The sequence below is a fragment of the Balaenoptera physalus genome (genome assembly GCF_965194825.1).
Source record: "Balaenoptera physalus genome assembly, chromosome: 17".
NCBI lineage: Eukaryota > Metazoa > Chordata > Mammalia > Artiodactyla > Balaenopteridae > Balaenoptera > Balaenoptera physalus.
The window spans coordinates 69,071,935-69,091,651 of record NC_138895.1 but is presented as its reverse complement, the minus strand read 5'-3'; the positions used below and the strand labels follow the sequence as shown (position 1 = coordinate 69,091,651).

General features: G+C 43.3%; 1 long non-coding RNA gene across 1 annotated transcript; it reads left to right on the top strand.

Moving 5' to 3' along the window:
* Positions 1 to 4,846: 4,846 nt before the first annotated feature.
* Positions 4,847 to 12,932, top strand: LOC309646702. Its single transcript, XR_014255542.1, has 3 exons — positions 4,847 to 8,532; positions 9,385 to 11,118; positions 11,157 to 12,932. It is a non-coding gene; the product is annotated as an uncharacterized lncRNA (long non-coding RNA).
* The last annotated feature ends 6,785 nt before the right edge of the window (positions 12,933 to 19,717 follow it).

Below are 19,717 nucleotides of genomic sequence, written 5' to 3'. Positions count from 1 at the left end.
GAGTCAGACAGCAGTCTACCAAGTCCCTCATGTTCTAGGAACATGCATCCAGCCTTCCAAGAGGTCACTGCAGGCCCTTTGCCTCGACTTTCAGTGAGATGACGGAGCCCCTCCCCAGTGAGGAGCATGGACGTCTAGACTTGACAACTCTCTCCCCAAATCCTCATCTGACAACAACCCCTCTCTCTGCCTCTCCAACTTCTTCAAGTTTCCAGAGGTGGATGGGTTGGGCTCTTAAAACCTGACTACGTTCTCCCCAAGTCTTGATGGTCTTACCCTCACTTTGAAACAGGAAGCAGCTGGCTCTTATTGTCTTGGGGTATCAGCCGATATCGAAACAGAAAGAACCCGTTTTTAACATCCTGTTTTGCACACAATAAAGAGGCAGACGGCATGCACACCAGTCTTGCAGAGGTGTCTGGGGGAGAAAAGAGGACGGGGGTCTGGCTAGAATAATCTTCAGGGTTCCTTCCAATCCAGAGATCATATGGCGGGCTAGCAGGGAACAAAAGAAAGTATCAAACAAATTCCCTGTCGTGTTGAAGGGACCAAAGCATCATAGTCGTAAACCATCGCACACGTTCTTGAGAGTGATAAATGTAGTAACAGGAAGTGTAAATAATCAAGCATTAAAGTTTGGAACTAACTTTATATCTCAGAATAGAGAAGAGTTAGCTCACTGCTGCAGAAAGTTCCCGGCAGGAAGAACGTATAAACTAAACAGAACAGAAAGAGGAGATGCGCCTCAGTTTCAGCCTCTCCTCCCAGGATCCGGGCTTCCTTGTTCCCCCAAATGCCACCCTGCTAGGAAGTCATTCCCGATCTCTGTAGCTGGAGGTACACTTGTCATCTCTCACTCCCATTTGATCTACACGCCTGTTTTGCTCTGGCACCTGGAGGGAAACACACACAAATTATTATTATTGTTGTTGTTGTTATTGTTATTTCCAAGGCACTGAGTTCGTTGTTGGCTGAGTCAGGATTAGAGCTGGGTTTCTGGGTTTCGACTACCAGGCTCTCCCCACCCCTCCTTCTGGCTTCTCAGGTCTTTCTCAGGCACCAGAAGCCTGGAAAGCGCTTTGCAGGATATTCCAATCCTGCTGGCATTTGTGTTGGGGATCTGTGCCCAAATCCATCTTGTATGTTTCCAACTCAGAGCCTCCTGGAAGGCAGTGCTCCCCAGAGGCAAGGAGAGCGGCCACAGAAAGCTGAACTCCCAGTGCTGGTCCTGCTGATGGGGGGCTGGCTCTCTCGTCCCGGTCAGCCTCCCTTCCGTGTATCTTTGTATGAGCGTTTGGCCTGCGTTTCAAGCAGACCTGGGCTTGGGCGCTGGGCATGGAAATGAACTCCTGAGTTAGCTCTTGGAGAAAAGCAAAGGCCTGGCCTTGGGCCTGATTGGAGCCCCGCTTCTCTGCCAATGCTATGTAGAGAAAAGAACAGTTGTATTGAAATAACTGCATTTTTAAGCAGAGTCTGTTCGAGCCGCCTTATTTTACAAGATGGAAACGAAGCCTTGGAGAGGGGCAGTCATGCCCAAGTTCATACATCTGGTTTAGCAGAGCCACTACATAGGCCAGCTGGGGAGAGGTCTGAATCTCCTCCAACGTCGCCCCAGTGCCACCTCATCTGGGGCGAGTTCCCTGCTCCCCCCGGGCTGAGTTAGATGCCCCTGCATGTACCACTGCTCCTATCCTTGACTGTGGAAACCCTCCACACAAAGCCATGTGTTCCTAAAGGGCCGGGACCAAGTGTTTATAATCCCTGGGTCTCCAGGAGAGGGTCCACTGTGGGCCTGTAGGGATCCCGTTCCTGGGGTAGGGATGGGGAGGGTACTGGCATGGGGCTGGCTTTACCATGGGAGGTCAGACCCAGTTCTACCTGGTGTTGCTCCTTCTGTCCTCTTTCACCAGGCTGAGCGCTTTCTTCTGAGGATTCCACCCTGTTAACGCCAGGAGTGCCACGCTGCCAGGGGCGGCTGGAGTTTCTGGCCAGTTTCCAATGCAAAGGGAAATTGGAAGAGGGTCTAGAAAAGTGCCGTCTGCTAGAAAAATACAGTTGACCCTTGAACATCATGGGGGACTAGGGGCCTCAACCCTCTGAGCAGTGGAAAATTCGAGTATAATTTATGGTTGGCCCTCTGTATCCATGGTATCTCTGTCTCTGTGGTTCCACCTCTGTGGATTTAACCAACCGCAGACTGTGTAGCTCTGTAGTGTTTAAAAATACGCATGTAAATGGACCCACGCAGTTCATCCCGGGTTGTTCAAGGGTCAACTGTAAAGTGAAAACCGGAAAAAGAAACAGGTAAAATTAACTTTAATAATATAGTTTATTTAATCCAAGATATCCCAAATATTTTCACATGTAATCAATATAAACCATTATGAATGTGATATTTTTGCTTTTTTTTTGTAGTAAAAGCGCTCAAAATCTATTATGTATTTTACACCTACAGTGCCTCTCATCTGGACTCTACGTTTTCATCGAAAGTACTTGATATGTATTTTGATTTTATAAAATTTACAGTTGAAAAAATAGATTCATCTGCCCTCACTGTTCCAAACATGAAGTTTTCCAATAACTGAATTAAGTATTTGTCTCTAAATAAAATAAAACGTTCAACTACTCATCACACTAGTCACTTCTCAAGGGCTCTGTAGTCAGGCGCAGGCTCTAGAAAGCGGGGTGGGAGCTTAGGGAACTGGTGACTGAGTCTGAGAAGAAAGCCCAAGGGCTCTTAGGGGTCATGGCAGCTCCACTCATCATTTCTACGTGTCCAAATATGCATTTCATTTATTTTCCTCAGGACTTCAGGGGCTGAAGGCAGGTGGCAGTCACGATGGGGAACATGCTATTGGGTGCCAGCTCCCAATACAGTCTTCGTTTTGCTGCAATTTCAGCAGCATTGGGAAGTTTGGACAGTGCTGCCACCGCTGAGGGAACAAAGAGGATTGAAACTCTGGGGAGAGTCTCCTGGGTCCACAGACCCTGGGGAATAGCTGGAGGCTGGGGAGGTCCCTGGAGCTGACGGAGGGAACAGCCTCTCCCCCTACTGGGAGCCAGAGGAACAGCAGTCCTGCTGCTGGGTGGAGTGTCCAGGGAGTTACAGCACTCAATCAACAAGGTTTTTTCTAGACTCGCCCTTTGTGTGCAGGAGGCAGTGATAGGAGTCTGGTGGCGCACGGTGGGCAGGGGCCAAGGAAAGGCTTCATCCTCTGGGTTTCCAAGTCTCAGAACCCAGAGGCCCTTGACTTTGGAAGCATAGTAATGTTAGTGCAGAAAGAAATCTTAGAAAGTGAGGGTAAGATTATTTTAATAAAGCTCTGTAGTTTCCAAACTCAGCACAAAAACGATTTGTTTTTCTCTAGACTTAGTCAGACAACAATTATTGATCTACAAGTGTCATACGCAGAAAGACCTCACATGTGAAATATACATTTTCAAAAATGACATATCAAATCCCTTCAGCGGTCTCTTCTAACATATTTATAAACTGAAGGCAAAAATGTAAAAATAATTCCAACTGTACCAAAGGTTATACAATGGAAAGCACAAGTCTCATCTTACCCTTGAATGTCTTTTTAAAATGCTCAAAGCATGTGGCTTATAGTAGCTGCTCAATAAATGTTACTTAGCAACTGATGAAGGTGGACCAGAAAACTAACAGCAACAAAAGCAGTATTATTAAATCATGAACCACCTGGGCAGCGTGTGAGGGGCGGGGTCAGAGGGCCATAGATGGAGGTGTGGTAGCCAGGTTCAGCAAGATTGCTTTTGAATTTGATAGTTCTAAAAATTTAATCCAGACACTCTACCAAACCTTTAGAGAAAGTACACTAATTGAGTTACTCTGGGAGGTCTGGAAGCAGAGAACCTGGGCAGACAGGGACACTATTTTTCAGGTGAAGGGCACATGGGGTGTAGGGGCTGGAGTTGGCTGTGACAGACTTGCCCCCAGAAAAGGAAGCTTTGAGCTGGGTTCTCTCCTTAGCAGAAGGGTTGCGTGACTTTGGATCAATTCAGTGGATATTCAGGCTAGTGGGTGAGGATTAAAAGCGACTAAAAGACAGTCTTTTAAAATTTATTTTTATTTTCTGTTGAGGTAACATTGATTTATAATGTTAAATAGGTTTCATGTGTACAACATTATATTTCTACTTCTGTGTACACTACAGTGTGTTTACCACCAAAAATTTTGCTTTCATCTCTCACCATACAGTTGATCTCCTTTACCCATTCCCACCCCCACCCCCCAATCTGGTAACTACTACTCTGTTCTCTGTATTTACATGTTTGTTTTCATTTAATTTGGTTTGTTCATTTATTTTGTTGTTGTTGTTTTTAGTTTTTTATATTCTACATATGAGTGAAATCATACAGTATATGTTTTTCTCTGTCTGACTTATTTCACTAAGCCTAATACCCTCAAGGTCCATCCATGTTGCTGCAAATGGGAAGATTTCACCTTTTCTATGGCTGAGTAATATTCCATTGTGTGTGTGTGTGTGTGTGTGTGTGTGTGTGTGTGTGTGTGTGTATAAAATATACCACATCTTCCTTATTCATTTATCTGTTGATGGGCAATTAGTTGCTTCCATATCTTGGTTATTATAAATAATACCATGGTGAACACAGGTATGCATATACCTCTTTGAATTAATGTTTTTGTGTTCTTTGGATATATACCCAGAAGTGGAATAACTGGATCATATGGTAGTTCTATTCTTAATTTTTTAAGGAATTTCCATACTGTTTTCCATAGCAGCTGCACCAATTTACATTCCCACCATTAGCGTATGAGGGTCCCCTTTTCTCTACATCCTTGCCAACACTTTTTATTTCTTGCCTTTTTGATAACTGCCATTCTGACAGGGGAGAGGTATCTCACTGTAGTTTTGATTTGCAGTTCCCTGATGATTAGTGATGTTGAACAAGTTGTCATGTGTCTGTTGGCGTCTGTATGTCTTCTTTGGAAAAATGTAAAAGGCAGTCCTTATCCTCAAGGAGTTTGCATCTAGGGGAAGATAGAAGGGTAAACCCCTAATGGATAATGAAATGCAGAGCATGATGCTAGCAGATGGCAAATTTGATGGAGAGTTTCCTTGGGGTCCAAAGGAGGGGGTCAGCAAAGTACCAACCTGCCCTGAAGGCTAAATCCAGCCCACCACCTGTTCTGGTAAATAAAATTGGATGGGAGCAAGGCTTGCTCATTTGTTTGTGTTGTCTATGGCTGCTTTCACCCCCTAATGGCAGAGTTGAGTATTTGCAGGAGAGAGACCAGACGACCCTCAAAGCCTAAAATATTTACTGCAGTATTCAGCTCTTAAAAGGAAAGTTTTGTGAACCCCTGGTTTAAAAGAAGGAACAGCTATTTTCAATAGAGAGGGCATGCTGGAGTGGCTTCTGGGCTTAAGGAGGAGAAGAAAGGGAATTCCGGGCACAGGCAACAGCCTGGGTAAAGGCGCAGTGGCCTGATACCAGGATGGAGGAGCCCGCCAGCCTGGGAGACTTAGATTTCAAGCCGTGCATCACCTCTGAGGTGAAAGGAACTGGATCCATTTTTCCACACCTTGTAAAAGAGAGAGAGAGAGAGAGAGAGAGAGAGAGAGAGAGAAAGAGAGAGAGAGAACTGGTGTCTGTAAATGCTTTGAAAATAATATGAGAGAAACAGCCATTAATCAAGACATTATTTCTATGGTAATGTTAAATGGATGCTAATTTTCTCTGTTTCTTTCTTTTTTTCTTCCCAGCCTTGGCAGCCAATTTCTTCCTTCCTGTTGTTCTGCCTTGAAAAACAAAACAAAAACCAAAAAAACCCCAGGCAGAAAACCACCACAAACCACAAATGCGTTTACCTCAAGAAGTGTATTTTTATTCTTTTTCAGATAGGTTCATAAGATCTAAATAGGTCCAAATAGGTTTCACAAGATCCAGAATTTAAAAGGTTTAAAGGGTGTGCAAAACGCCTCCCTTCCATCCGCTAGGTTCTCTGTTCTTCACGCTGGAGGCAGCTAGTAGCACCAGTTTCTTGCAAAATGTATATTCTTCCTGAGATATTTTAGGCAGGTACAAATATTTACAGGTATATTATTTTTTCTTCCTTTTAACACAAATGATGATCTCCTATATATACCGTTTTGCACTTTGCTTTTACCCCCTTACTAATGCCTTTTGGAAGGTGTTTCATATCAGCACATACAGAATTTCCCCATTCTCTTTTATGCTGTACAGCGTCCCATCATGTAGATGTACCATACCACATTTACGTGTTTCAGTGGCAAATAGGGATGGCTGTTGCCCTCCCTTCTTTCCTGCCAGCAACAAGCCCTGGGTAGCATTGCCGGATTCAGCGGATGGGATCAATAACAGTAACTAGGTAGAAGTTCATGGTGCTGATGGCTTTAAAGACAGCTGTTCTTCTTTTTTTTTTTTTTTAACCTCTTTATTGGAGTATAATTGCTTTACAATGGTGTGTTAGTTTCTGCTTTATAACAAAGTGAATCAGCTATACATATACATATATCCCCATATCTCCTCCCTCTTGCGTCTCCCTCCCACCCTCCCTATCCCACCCCTCTAGGTGGTCACAAAGCACCGAGCTGATCTCCCTGTGCTATGCGGCTGCTTCCCACTAGCTATCTATTTTACATTTGGTAGTGTACATATGTCCATGCCACTCTCTCACTTCATCTCAGCTTACCCTTCCCCCTCCCCATGTCCTCAAGTCCATTCTCTACATCTGCGTCCTTATTCCTGTCCTGCCTCTAGGTTCTTCAGAACCATTTTTTTTTGGTTTGTTTTTAGATTCCATATCTATGTGTTAACATACTGTATTTGTTTTTCTCTTTCTGACTTACTTCACTCTGTATGACAGACTCTAGGTCCATCCACCTCACTACAAATAACTCAATTTCGTTTCTTTTTATTTTTTATTTTATTTTATTTTTAACATCTTTATTGGAGTATAATTGCTTTACAATGGTGTGTTAGTTTCTGCTTTATAACAAAGTGAATCAGTTATACATATACATATGTTCCCATATCTCCTCCCTCTTGCATCTCCCTCCCTCCCACCCTCCCTATCCCACCCCTCAAGGTGGTCACACAGCACCGAGCTGATCTCCCTGTGCTATGCGGTTGCTTCCCACTAGCTATCTATTTTACATTTGGTAGTGTATATATGTCCATGCCACTCTCTCACTTTGTCCCATCTTACCCTTCCCCCTCCCCGTGTCCTCAAGTCCATTCTCTAGTAGGTCTGTGTCTTTATTCCCATTCTTGCCCCTAGTTTCTTCATGACCATTTTTTTTCTTTTAGATTCCATATATATGTGTTAGCATATGGTATTTGTTTTTCTCTTTCTGACTTGCTTCACTCTGTATGACAGACTCTAGGTCCATCCACCTCACTACAAACAACTCAATTTCGTTTCTTTTTATGGCTGAGTAATATTCCATTGTATATATGTGCCGCATCTTCTTTATCCATTCATCTGACAGATGTTCTTTAGTAGCTAGATTCCAGCAGTCATGCTGGCAGGGGCCACCTGTCTGCCTGGGCTGCCTGTGGGATTAACTCAGTCCCTGTGATTGCCCTACCTCAGGCTGCAGTGGGAAAAACACCCATTATAACCAGGAATTGAAGGCAGGATTATTCTGATGGAGTTGGACTGGGTGTTGGTGGTGGCATTTGGCAGGTATATCGGTCATGGCTTTTTTTCTTGAAAGTTGCAAACATCTACCTCAAACTGACTTAAGCAAAAAAGGAGGATGTGTGGACTTATATAGGTCAACAAGGCAAATTAGGAGTTGTGGCAGACACTGCCCATTGCCTTCCCAATATGCATCCCTTTTATCTTCTCATTGTGCCCAACTAAAAACAGCTCTCCAGACTCCCTTGCAGCTAGGTGTTGGGGGAGGGGGCACAAGACCCTTTTTTAACATTGAAATGTAAGCAGAAGTATACAGAATGGGACTTGTGAGAGTCCTGACAAAAGAGGACACACTTAGCTGGCATATGCTTTTCGTCCTTCTTGTCTGGTATGTGGATATGATACCCAGAGAGGCAGCATAAGAGGTGAGAAGGAGAGGTGATGAGAATGGTGGGGCAAGAGGGTGGGAGGATGTTGGTCTTTGCTATCGTCACGGAGCCAGGATTTCAGATCTTGCCTTCTGGCCTTTTGACCACTTGTTACCTGAGAAAAATAAGCTCCTCTTTGGTTAAGTCCCAGAGCTGGGCTCTTGTTACATGCAGTTAAATATAGGCCTGGCCGTGAGTCAGCGTAACTGCGTTCTGGGATTTGCATCGTGTCACATTTCTCTGCCTCTTTCTCTCCCGTTTATCCTCTCAGAATCCTCAAAGGGGGCAAGGGACTTGGCACCAGCAGCTTTAGAATCATGCTAATAGCTTCCAATCTAGGGAAAGAGGGAGCTAGGCCTCTGACTCCAACGGGAGGCCAAAAAACTCCAGAGAAGAGATCTGATTGGTTTGGAGGATGCTCTTTGAACCAGTTACCATGGACAAAGGGAAGAGGTAATATGATTGGCCAGGCCTGTGTCACCTACACCCACCAGGAAGGGGGAGTAGGGAGCAGTTTCCAAAGGAGGAGGGAATACTTTTTCCAGGAGGGGGAGAAAGGTAGTCAGGCAGATGAAAACAATAGATGACTCTCCAGTGGATGCTAAAAGTTTAAACATGTGGGGAGGAGAGAAAAAGTCATTTCAGGGGGATTGTCACCACCTCCAGGAAGCCTTCTCTGATAGCCTGATTAGCCACTTCTCTTTCCACCCCATTAACTCCCTTGCTTACCCTCAGTATAGCACATGTCACTGTGTCTTGCTGTCTGTCTCCTCCTGGTAGCTCCTCAAAGGTGGGCATTTCATCTTATTGATCCTGTATACCTCCTTCCTATTACTAGCATGTAGAGGCCACACTGTGTTTGTGCGTAGATGAATGAATGAAGGGACAGCAGGAACAAAGACAGAGAGGAGAGAAGTCACCTTTGGTTTGGTTGGAATCTTGGGTGTGTGATTAAAAACAACAGTAAAGCCTAAGATTCTCAAGGTGGATTATGGCTGGGTTGTTGTAGGGCCTTGAATGTCAGGCTAAGGAGCTTGGGTTGTGCTATGGAAATAGGGAGCTATTGAAGGATTTTGAGCAGGGGAGTGGCATGATCAGAGCTGCTGCCTTCCTGAGCCTAGATCCTTTTGACTCCTGGCTGCTTTGTGTCTTTATTTTCCATCCTCTGGCTTGTCCGTGATTCTTCTTGGCCTGGTGCTTCATCTGTCTCAGTGGCCTTTGGTGCAGGTGACCCACCAGTGCTTCTTCCCTCTTCCATCTCCTTCACCATTCAGTCCTGGGCTGATTCTGGCCTTCTTTGTGCAGGTGAAGAGGATGCTTTCTCCTGACTGGTGCCAACTGGGTGACCTTCTGTGGAAGAGTCCCCCTTAGTGGTTCTTGCCTGCCCTCTTCTGGGTACTGGTGGATACAGCTACCTGCTCTTCTGGAACTGGATGTCAACTGGTCCCAGCCTTCCCTCATGACGTAACTTCCGCCTTCTTCTATCTGCCCCCAGATCTCCCTTAATTACTTACAAATACAATCAGAAGTTTCTTTTTGAGTGACTACTGTGTATGTAGGTTTGTCTGATGATAGCTAAGTAAGGAAAAGCCTTCTGACTTCCAGTGATCTACATATTTTTCATTGTGGGATCTAAGTGCTACGTAAATGTCAGAACATTGATTTTTTGCTAATTTACATGTCTCTCCTATTTATTTGTCTGAATTGAAGTCACTTTATTTCAGCCATTGAAGAGGTAATGTGTTTGAACTTTATCAAAATGTAAGGCTTACATATGTATATTTCCTTGGAGAAAAGTCTCCGCCAATAAATCACACCCAGATGCTTTTATCAAAGTACAGAAGTCTGCAAACATATTTTTATTATTCACAATAAAATCAAGGCAGTACCTTAATTAATGATTTTGCTAAGAGGTAATTGCTGTTAACATGGAATTTGGGTCTGTAACATTGATCAGAAACCATTCCTGGGTTTTTTTTTAAATCACATAAAAAGATGGATACACATCTTAGCAGAACACCTGATTGGATTCTTGGCCTCACTGTGGGTGACGGAATTATTTTTTTCTGAATAAGTGGTTTTCCTCCAGCCAGAGGCTAAAACTTTGCCTCTGTACTTTCGTTAGCAGACTCTCATTCAAATGCCTTGGCTCCAGACTCGGAAATTTCTTCATGATGCCAAGACCACATCCTGCTTTCCTGGATCCACATTTTGAATTCCTTCGTTTCCCCATCCATTCGAGTGCAACCCATCTTTCAAGACCTAATTCTCAACTCTTTCCTCTGAGATCCCTTCTCTGCATCATGATTTTTCTTTCTTCTAAACAATAACACTTCTGCAGTTTGTGGTATTTATTTAGTAAAAGTCCTGTGTTATCTTGTGACATCTTTTTACTTTTTGATGAAATATTATTTATAAATTGGTTGTTTAACGTTACAGAAATTTCTGCCCCATGTCTTTCTTAAGACCTTTAGTGCCAGAAACTATATCTTACACTTTTGGTTGTTTATCCCACAGAAGGTTGACTATCTGTTGCTATATATTCAATAGATGAGCAGCAAAGGCTGTTGATTGATGGCTTGCTGTATCATTTGCCTATCCTAGCTCTAATTAGTATACTTCCCTTAGAACTATTTACAAAAGACAGATTGGCCCAGGCCATGATTAACGCTTCCTTGAAATATTTTCATGCATTTAGATGTTTTGCAAAATGTATTGCCCAAATGGTGCTATGTGTCTCTGTGTGCACACAATGAGGGAAGCCAAATTAAAATCATCCTTTGAATTTATTGTTGATGCATGATCATTTCTAAATTTGCTTTTCATTTCCATCAAAGTTTTATACACATAATTTTAGGTGCCGTCTTAATCTGTTTGGGCTGCCGTAACAAAATACTACAGGCTGGGTGGCTTAACAACAGACATTTTATTTCTCATAGTTCTGGAGGCCAGGAAGTCCAAGATCAAGGCGCCGGCAGATTTGAAAGCTTCCTGATGATGGCTCCTTTCTGGCTTGGCTTCTTGCTGTGTTCTCCCATGGTGAAGAGGGGGAGAGAGAGCGAGAGAGAGCGAGAGAGAGAGAGAGAGAGAGAGAGAGAGAGAGAGAGAGAGAGAGGTCTAGTCTTTCTTCTTCCTTTTTAAAGGAAATTGGGGGTTCACCCTCATGACCTGATCTAAACCAAATTACTTTTCAAAGGCCCCACCTCCAAGTACCATGACCTTGAAGATTAAAGTTCAACATACCCATTTTGGAGAGACACAAACATTCAGTCCATAAGAGGGGTCAAATAATTTCACAAGGCACATTAAAAAAAGCAGCCCCCGCCTTGCTGCATTATTTTCCTGCTTTCTAGAATCAACATGTCCAACCCTTTTAGCTGATTATTTGATTACCTCCTTATCTCTTTAATATGCTTATAGTGATCTTTTCTTTTCTTCTTCTAGGTTTAGGCATTATTTATTAGCCTCTCACTATTTTAGCTCTCTGTCACCCCCTATCTCGTTCCATCATGCAAAATTCCTGAGCCCCCTAATCTCCCATTATCTCACTATTGTTATTTCATAATTTTGCTTAGGTTAATATTCCATATTTAGTGTGTATATTATCCTGTCTCTTTACAGACTCTTCACAGTTGAAATACGATTATTTTAATTTTCTTGTATGACCTTTAGGTTTTCCTGGAGTTAATATTTATGTTGTTTTTTCTGCCTTTGTTTTGCTTTATATCACGAATTCATCCCAAACTCTCCCCTCAGTTGTTTAAATCTCCCTTCAATATATTCACTCACATCGGATATTGCAACAGGGCCATCTTTTTGGCTTTCTCTCCTGTGCCCTTCTGAGCTGTTCCAATCTGGACTATTTTCTTTCTAGGCTGAGTGCACAGCTGTCCTTCTTGGATCTCCCTTCATCTTCATCCCTGAGATTCTCTTGCCTCTTTCTTGGACTGATGCTCATATTTCCCAGACCTGTGTCTTCTCTCTTGGTTTCCTTCCTAATTTAGGATGAACAACCTCTCTAACAGCTTCTTGAGAAAGGGTGTTATGAGAGGTAAATGTTTTGAGACCTATCATGTCTGAAATGTTTGTATTCCACCCCGACATTTAATTGATAACTTTGATGGGTAGGGGATTCTAGGCTGGAAATGATTTTTCTACAGAACTCTGAAGTCATTGCTCCAGTATCTTTTTGCTTCTAGTGTGGTTATTGAGATTATCCTGATTTTTTGAGTAACCTTTTTCACTTTTTTGGAAACTTAAGATTTTTTTTGTCCCCATTATTTTGAAAATTTATGATGATAAATTTTAGTATGGGCTTGTTTTTATCTATTGCACTGGGTATTTAACATGCCTTTTCAGTCTAGAAACTCATGCCCTTCAGTATTGGGGAATTTCTTAAATTACTTCTGGTGTTTTCCTCTCTTCCATTTTCCATGTTCTCTTTTTCTGAAACTTTATGTATTCAGATGATGGACTTCTAGACTGACTTTTAAAGTTTCTTTTCTATCCTATCCTCCATCTCTTCGACTTTTTACTCTGCTTTCTAGGAGATTTCCCTAACTTTATCTTCTAACCTTTCTATGAAAATTCTCATTTTGGCCAACATTTAGTTTGAATTTCTAAGAACTCTCTTTTGGTCTATAATTGTTTTCTTTTTGATAGAATATTATTTTTATTTAATAAATACAATAACTTTACCTACTTCTCTGAGAATGTTAGCAATAGTTTCCTTTTAAGTTTTTAATCTTCCTGTATAGTCTTCTACAAGTTTTTTTTTCCCCTTAATATTTTGGCCTCTATTTTTAAAGTTAAAGAATTTCCTTGGAGGTCTGGTGATCATTGGCTAATGCTCACATTTTTTTTTTTTTTTTAAAGATTTATTTTATTGATTGTTTTGATTGATTGATTGCTATGTTGGGTCTTTCGTTTCTGTGCTAGGGCTTTCCCTAGCTGCGGCAAGTGGGGGCCACTCTTCATCGCGGTGCGCGGGCCTCTCATTATCGCGGCCTCTCTTGTTGCGGAGCACAGGCTCCAGACGCGCAGGCTCAGCAGTTGTGGTTCACGGGCCCAGTTGCTCCACGGCATGTGGGATCCTCCCAGATCAGGGCTCGAACCCGTGTCCCCTGCATTAGCAGGCAGATTCTCAACCACTGCGCCACCAGGGAAGCCCAATGCTCACATTTTAAAATGGGACACTTAAAAGCTAACTAGAAGGTCTGTGTGTGAGGGTGGAATTTGTTAGCTGTGGACTTCACTAAGGTGATTTGTAAGGTGTAAGGTGGTTTGGTTGGTTTGATTCTTCAAGGAAATTCTGCTGTCAGCATGTCTGTGACTTTTCTTGGAGTGGATAGATTTTTGGCATATTCAAGTAATAGCAACAATGAAAATGTATTAGTCAAGGTTCTCCAGAGAAATAGAACCAGTATTTTGATTTTGGAGGCTGAGATGTCCCACAGTCTGCTGTCTGTAAGCTGGAGACCCAGGAAAGCCTATGTGTAATTCAGTCTGAGTCCAAAGGCCTGAGACTCAAGAGAGCAAATGGTGTAAATCCCAGTCCGAGAGCAGGTGATCCACGTCCCAGTTCAATCAGTCGGGGAGAGAAGGACAATTCTCCCTTCTCCCACCTTTTCTTTGTTCCATTCAGTCTTGAATCAATTGGATGAGGCACACGCACATTGGGAAGGAAAATCTACTTTACCCAGTCAACTGTTTTAAATGCTAATCTGAAAACACCTTCAGAGATACACCCAGAATTAACATTTAGCCAAATATCTGGGCATCCTGTGAAACAGTCAAGTTGACACGTAAAATCAACCATCACAGCCAGTGTGGAGAGACAGAAGTGAGCAAGAGGAAGATGGGCAAGAGATGCTGTCAGAGTGATGGGCAGGGACTCAACAGAAGGGGCTTATAGAACACAATGAGGAGGCTAGATTTTAGTCTCAGTTAAGTGGGAAGCCTTTGGAGGATTTTGAGTGGGGATATGACGTGATCTGATTTACCCTTTCAAAATGTCCCTCTGTCTACTATGTGGAGAGTTTACTGGCTAAGTGGTGGGGGAGGGCAGTGACATGGAAGTAGGGAGTCAAGTTGGTAAGTGTATTAGGCAGGATGGGCCGAGTGATGCCACAGTAACAATGCTTCATGTTTGGCAGCTCTCCTCCACATCGTCTCCACTCTAGAATATGGGTGGATGGAGTGGCTGTATCTGGAACATTATTGGTCTCATAGCAGAAACCAAAAGGATCATGGAGACTCACATGCAGATTCTGAACTCTTCTGCCTGAAAGCGACAGGCGTCACTTCCTTCACAGTTCCTTGACTGAATGAAGTCATGTGACTAACCCTGGCATCAGTGGGGGTGGGGAAGTATAATCCTCCACCAAGAGGAGCAGTGAATACTCGGAAACCATGGTGCAATATACCACAGGAGGCTCTTGCAATAATCAAGGCAAAAATGAAGTTAGCTAGAGTGGTAGCAGTCAAGGCGGTAAAAAGAGGTCAGATTTGGAATAGAGGTGGGAGGATTTGCTGATGAGTAAATGTAGGAAACTAAGTAGGAATGAATGAAGAGTTAAGAAAGATGCCAGGGTTTTCATCTGAACACCTTGGGGAATGGTGGTACCATTTGCTGACTTGGAGAAGACTGAAAGAGGGATAGGTTTAAGGGGAGAAATTAGGAATGCCATTTTGGACATGTTGGGTTTGAGATTCCTAATAAGAAACATGTTGGGTCTGAAAATAAAATTTGGGAGTCATCAGTATATAGGCTGCCTTTGAAGCCTTGGGACTGGATGAGATCACATAGAGGAGACAAAAAGGCTGGGATTGAGTTGTGGGGTATCCCAACACGCAAAGGTCAGGAAGAAGAGAACCCAGCAAAGGAGAGAGGGAAGAGACAGATTGGTAGAAGGGAAACAAAATGTGTGGCCCAGAAACCAAGGGAAAAAGTGTTTCATGAAGAGAAGGCTTGACTGTGTCACTTGCTGCTGAGATACTGAGTAAGATGAGAACTAAAATCCATTTTTGGATTTGGCCAGATGCAGGCACTGGTGACCTTGACAAGCCATTGGTGACCTGGGGGTGAAAATCTTATTGGAATGGGTGGAGAGGAGCACATGTATCCTTGTGATTCAAAGTCCAGTGCTTCCCTTGGTTTGCTACACTGCAGGGAAAGTTCTCTTGTACAGAATGGAGTTGTTGAAAATGTTATGGAATCAAAGAACTTGTACCTTATTCTTTGAATCACCCAGCCTGGGAGAACAACCCCCTAAAAACTTGAAGAAAACCACCTGAGCATAACTAGTTCACTGTCTTTTCCTCTGTGAATGTGTGGAATAAAGTGTGTGTAGAAATCTCTCTGTTTCTCTCGAGGCAAGCTCTAGGCCAAGTCTTCATAAATGATGGGGAATGTTATAAATATGTTAGCCCTCTTAACCACGGAGACACAAGGGGAGGCAGGAATGGAGGGCTGGGAGAAAGAGAAGCATCTTGTTTACTGTCCAGGTTCAAGTACAGGAAATAAAACCTGCTTCTGAGAGCAATGCATTGAGTTAAATGTGGTAATTTTACTCCCGAATAATCCTCCAAGGGGCATTCCAAAGTAATAAACCCGACAGCAAAAACGATGAAATAAAGTGAAAAAGAGGTGAGACATGGAAAGGAAAAGGAAATGTGCGCCTGTTACTGTGTGCATTTTTGTTTGGCCTGTGGGGCATGCCTGCTGACAACTGTTTCTGGTTGTGTGTGAGATTTGCATGGAGGTGTGGGTAGACCAGGTGTCACTTCTGTGCCTTGGCCTCAGGAACTGATACATCCAAAGTGAGCCAGGTTGGTAAGGCCAGGAAAGCAAGGCTGGGAGGTGCTTTCTATAAATGTGAAACACTTCCAAATATTTTCTAAAGGTGGTTGTGATTCTTGCCTCTTATAATTGTGTTCTCCCAGTCTAGGGCAGTATTTCAAATATTTAATAACTAATAAAGAATAGGCCCGGATTATTCTTTTCTGTTTTTTGTTTTTGTTATTATTTAGTTTTTAATGGAGCAAGAAGGAGAAATTGCTTGGAAGAAACAATGGGGAGCCAAGAGGATACCTGCTCCACCCTCACATCCTGAGGCTTAAGGATTATGAGAAAAAAAATTGTCTCTGTTTAGGAGGGCTGTGGAAGACTCAGTGTCCCCAAGAACAGGCTACATTTTAGTTAGTAGAAGAAGGTGACAGGAATGTACAGAGAAGAGGTTGAGGATGAAGGGGAGTTTGGTGGGGAAAGCCTGAGTTCCAGAGGGCTCTGTGGAAAGGTTTCGAGGGGGAGAGAAAGGGTGGGAGATGGTTTTGATTAGGAGATGTACAGGCAGTGTGAATAGAAGTGTCACATGATGCTCGGACTTCCCATGGTGTCTGAGATGACTTAGATTATTTTTTTTGCCATATTAAAGTCTTTTTGCCTTTTAAAAAATTTATTTTTTATACAATTTTAAAAGGTTACACTCCACTTGCAGTTATTACAAAATTTTGGCTATATTCCCCATGTTGTACAATACATCTTTGTAGCCTATCTTACACCCAATAGTTTGTACCTCCCTCTCCCCCACCCCTATGTTCCCCCTCCCTCCCCACTGGTAACCACAAGTTTGTTCTCTATTTGTGAGTTTGCTTCTTTTTTTGTTGTTATTTTCACTAGTTCGTTATATTTTTTAGATTCCACATATGAGTGATATTCTACTGTATTTGTTTTTCTCTGTCTTTCTTAGCATAATGTCCTCCATCCATGTTGCTGCAAATTGCAAAATTTCATTCTTTTTTATGGCTGAATAGTACTCCATTGTGTGTGTGTGTGTGTATGTGTGTGTGTGTGTGTGTGTGTGTGTGTGTGTGTGTATCACATCTTCTTTATCCATTCATCTGTTGATGGACACTTAGGTTGTTTCCATGTTTTGGCTATTGCCAATAGTGCTGCTATGAATATTGGGGTGCATGTATTGTTATGAATTAGTGTTTTTATTTTATTTTATTTTTGGATATATTCTCAGGAGTGGAATTGCTGGGTCATATGGTAGTTCTATTTTTAGTTTTTTGAGAAACTTCCATACTATCTTGCATAGTGGCTGCACCAACTTACATTTCCACCAACACTGTATGAGGGTTCCCCTTTCTCCACAGCCTAGCCAACATTTGCTATTTGTGTTCTTTTTAATGATAGTCATTCTGACAGGTGTGAGAAGATACTGAGATGATGGAACTGATCCTGAATGTCTCGTGGAAGAGGACAGATAATCAGGTAAGAATATGGTCCAGTGTTTAGCTGGGGCCATGGGACAGGTGCTTGGTCCTTGGCTCACAGAGTCAGGATGAGAAGCAGGCAGGTGGACGTGATTAGGTAGCTTATGACTGGGGGATGGCCTGTCTCTCCCTTAGGTGGCAGTGTCAGGGCACCTGGGAGCTGCATCAAGGTGAATATTGTGTAGCGGCATATTTTTCCTCTGGTGGAAAAGGGATTGAAGGTTTGGGGGTCACTCTCATTGTTGGAGTGTGGTGTGGAAGAGTTCAGAATGGAAGCAACGGTTGCCTAAGGCCATGTAGTTAATAAATGTCAGACTTGGAGTTCAGACGCAGGTTTTCTCAGTTAGTTCATTTCACTTTGCACTAAGTTCCTCCGGGGTTGGGGGGAGGGGTGGGTGAGATGGCCCTAAGGTAGGGAAGAAAAGCGGCAGAGAATCAGGCAGTTGGAACATTTGCTAGGGACTCCAGATAAGTTTTTAGGCACCTCAATAGCAGAAATAACTCTCAGGCATCCCAGGATGTGCCCTGCAGGACCACAAACCTTACAGAGAAGTCCAGCCTTATCATGGCCCCTGGCGGTTAGTGGGAAACAGCTGAGGAAGGTGTCTCAATAGATACGAGTTCTCTGCAGCCTGTGAATGTGGGCGAGGGGAGTAAGGGAGTCACTAGTTCCCAGGTAGCCCTCGGAAAGTATAAGGGGTTGAACTGTGGCCCCCAAAGGTATGTCCAAGTCTTAACTCCTGCATTTGTGAACAGAACGTTATTTAGAAATAGGGTCTTTGCAGACACAGTCGAGCTAAGGATCTAGAGATTAGGTCATAGAGGATTGAGTGTGAGCCCTGTGTCCAATGATTGGCGTCCTTACAAGGGAGAGGAAGGGGAAGCTTGAGACACAGTTCAGGGAGAAGAAGGCCATGTGAAGACGGAGGCAGAGAAAGGAGTGGTGCCATCACAGGCCCAGGGAGACCAGAGCTGCCTGAAGCTGGAAGAGGCAGGGAAGGAATCTCCCCTGCGAGCCTAGAGCTTTGGGAGGAGTGGGCTTCTGCTGACACCTTGACTTTGGACTTCTGGCTTCCAGAACTGTGAGAGGATAAATTTCTGTCGGTTTAGGCCACCCAGTTTGTGGTAATTTGCTACGGCAGCCCTAGGAAACGAACACAGTGGTGGAGATGTGGAACCCCAAATAAATAACTGCTGGGCCAGCAGAGGCCTGGCTTCGGGACCAATTATCTGGAGACTTTCCAGCGGGAGGCAGAGGGCTGTGACCAGACTTCAGGAGGTGGTGGCGGCTTCACGCCTCAAAGGATGGGAAGGGATTCCCTGCACCCGAGGAGACATCTGTGCTGGGCTCTCGGGCTTCAGACCAGCTCAGCTGCCTTCCAGGGACGACTCGCCTGCTCCTCCGCAGTCCCCATGAGATGGGGGCTGTGCTCCGCGCCTGGCAGGGAGGAAAGCCTGGCGGGCTGAGCATTTCCCTCCCAGTGACTCAGCTTGAAAGACGCTGCTTTCCACCGGAAGGGACTGAGAATCCTTCAGTTGGTGAGTTCCTGCTCCCCTGTGGGAGGAAGCTCGTGAATCAGTTTAGATCAGGTGTAGAAAATAAAACGATGGCCATCTTGGGGGGGGCACAACTTAATTATATATTTACATAGTATTTAGTATTTATATAAAATATAGTTAATTATTTGTTTAATCATATATTACCACTATTTATTATTTATTATGAATATTTAATTATCATTAACACTTAATTATTTATTATTACTTAATTATTCATAATAATATAGTATTATATATTCTTACATATTATTTAATTATTATATTATTAAGTTATTATAGAAATTAATTATTTATATATTATTTATATAGAATATGTTAAATTATATATGAAATTTATATACATAATGATATAATAATGCGTATACAGTATATAGTGACATAATAGTGTGCATATCTATCTACCGCTATAGCTATATATCTGACCATCTCAACCCCCTTAACATGGTAATGAGAAGCAGAAGGAATTTTGTTTTGGAGCCACGTTTGCAGTCTCCCAGCACCTGAAGAAAGCATCCTCAGTTGCCAAAAGGTTACGTGTGGGCTTAGTTGCTAGGCTGTGGGATTACTTTCCTGGGCTCGCTGGGGAAAAGGACGAAAGGGAAGACGTGAAGTAGCGGAGGCATGTGGCATTTCTGTGCTGGGACTTAGGCGAATTATGTAATTGTCCTTTGCATTCAAGTCTGCTCCACTTCCACCTGATATTTTGCTGAGGGGACGAGTGAGATCCCAAAGTTCAGTCCGCCGGAGTGTGCAAAATGCTCATCAGCGTCGCAGCCCGCAAAGCCGAGGGGGCGTGGCT